General features: G+C 35.6%; 1 protein-coding gene and 1 pseudogene across 1 annotated transcript in view; both read right to left on the bottom strand.

Annotated features, from left to right (window-relative positions):
- The window catches only part of LOC137974459 (tetratricopeptide repeat protein 28-like), a 282,236-nt pseudogene that overhangs the window by 92,739 nt on the left and 186,997 nt on the right, over window positions 1-2,500 (bottom strand).
- Window positions 1-2,500, bottom strand: part of LOC137974436 (tetratricopeptide repeat protein 28-like) — a 30,147-nt gene that overhangs the window by 21,427 nt on the left and 6,220 nt on the right. Inside the window, exon 4 of the mRNA XM_068821399.1 lies at window positions 304-372. The gene's annotated coding sequence lies outside the window, so the exon portion shown is untranslated. The remainder of the gene's footprint in view (window positions 1-303; window positions 373-2,500) is intronic.

Here is a 2,500-nt window from a genome sequence, read left to right on the forward strand (position 1 = left end):
AATCTACACTTGCAGATTTGCCTCAATTTAAGCTTCAAACCCTAGGCACTTATTACTTTCAATTCTTGATTCATCCAACAGGGTAAATTGAATGATAGATGTATATGGATCACAAGTGTAGGAAAAAGGGTGTCTTTTACATGAATAATAGCAGCGATTGTTTCCACTGTAACCCACAAACAACATACCATCTAGCAAAAGTTATATGTAATCAGAGCTTGTTTGTATCGCGTGGGTCTTACATTTTAATATATTGTACATACATGCATACAATAAAGCTTTACGTAATGATGAGCAACTTACCACTGTTGGTCCAAACAAATGCTCTTTTGTGTGAGCTCAAGCAGACTGGCTTCGTCAAGGGAAAGAACTCTGCAAAGGTGATTTGATGAGGCTATTACACTGTCTTGTCTACAAAAATTAGTTTCTCAATAGAATACTTCTATAAGATTTGACTCTCCTAACAAAAATCATTTAATCCCACACACATCACAATGCAAACATAGTGTAATAACTGCAGAATACAGCTGCCACTCTTAAGAGATACTGTACTACAGTAACTGTAAACGTGGTGTAAAATTATTACCACCCATCCCCTGGTAGTGTTCTAAGTATCTCATTCAGAAGTGGATAGTCGTGGTGTAAAATATCACCCATTCTCTTGAAATGGTGTTATGTATATTCTAAAGTGGATATCATGATACAGTATATGCAGTAAAAATAACCAACAACTACAACATTTTGGCCTATCTCCTTCAGTTAAGTCTCGTTGGTTATTCAGTTTTAAATTACAATGTTCAAACTTTTTCTTTTTCATTTTTAACGGCTTTGTTGGGACGATAAGTATCTAAGTATCTAAGCTTTATAAAAAAATCCATTTAATTTGTTTTGCATATAAGAATAATGTATCAATTCATCCATTGTATTTTTCTTATGAATAGGTTTAAATTCAAAATCAAATTGTAAAACTCATCACAACTGAAGATGGCATAAGTATGTTGAAACAGTCATACATGTATCTTGTAAAAATTTTAAAATGTTTTATTTTTTCAAAAATAGTTTAAATATTATGCAACATTATGTCCTTAACTGAAACTGTGTTTTTACACACTTCAAAGAGTATTTGAACCGAAGTCAGAGGATGTACCGAGTCGTATTTACTCATCAGTTTTATCAAGCATTACAAGAGAATCAGAGGGGATGGGATACTCTAAGTAGTTGGGTAAAGATTTCACTGGATGCTGTTGGAATAGACACAATGCAGTTCAATCTACATAGCAGCAGAGCAGCCCCCGGTTCAATTTTTGCTGGGTATGTGCCGCTGGCCTCTCCGAACCCCTACCCCATTATAGTCTATTCTGTGGCCAATCATAGACCCCATCTTAGTCACTTTTGAGCAAATGTCATTTTCGCTATCCCAACTTAGTCACTTTCTGATTATGCCTTTACCTTATAAAGCCTTTTACAAGTAGATCATCCTTAAATGAATTGAATGTAGAACACTTTACTTTTCACCTACAGTACAAACATTCTGGTACATTTGCTAGCGGGGTAGGGGGCAGTGGCAATTTTAAGACTTAAATTAATTCATGCATTTAAAAACTTTAACATCCAAACTGGCCTAAACCGGCCATACTTAGTATTTTCCTCTGTCTAACACCAGACGGTTTTACTTGTCAATGGGGAACCCCTGGGAGTCAATGGGTTAATCACTCATTGAAAAACTATGTCCCAATTAATTAACCCTTTAACATCCAAACTGGCCTAAACCGGCCATACTTAGTATTTTCCTCTGTCTAACACCAGACGGTTTTACTTGTCAATGGGGAACCCCTGGGAGTCAATGGGTTAATAACTCATTGAAAAACTATGTCCCAATTAATTAACCCTTTAACATCAAAACTGGCCTAAACCGGCCATACTTAGTATTTTCCTCTGTCTAACGCCAGACGATTTTACTCGTCAATGGGGAGCCCCTGGGAGTCAATGGGTTAAAGAAAATTAATACGTGTACCCTGTAGCAGCATAAAAAATTCTGATACAAGCCCTCAAAATTAAACAGCTTAAATAAGGCACGCATTTACAGGATAAAATGCAGTTGAGTTATCTCAAATCAAAGCCAGTCTGAGGTTGGAAGCTACATGCTCATTATTGTAATACAATGCCACGACACTATTGTATTCAATTTGTAGCAGTATCCTTTGAAGAATGAGGAATATAATTATAGTAACAGCACATGCTATTCATAAGCCAATCTAACCCTGAGCACTTGAGAGTTAAGTGAACTTTGAATTCTTCGTTCATCCAAAAGGAAATTTGAATCATATACGGATCACAAGTGAATGGAAACATGTGTCCTTTACATGATAAACAATGGCAGATCTTTTTCACCATAACTTATAGATAACATAACACAGCACAAGTTATATGTAATCAGAGCTTGTTTTCATTGCATGGGTCACCTACAAAATTATAAAAATTAAAGTAATGATAAGCGACT

This window comes from Montipora foliosa, chromosome 10 (genome assembly GCF_036669935.1).
Source record: "Montipora foliosa isolate CH-2021 chromosome 10, ASM3666993v2, whole genome shotgun sequence".
NCBI lineage: Eukaryota > Metazoa > Cnidaria > Anthozoa > Scleractinia > Acroporidae > Montipora > Montipora foliosa.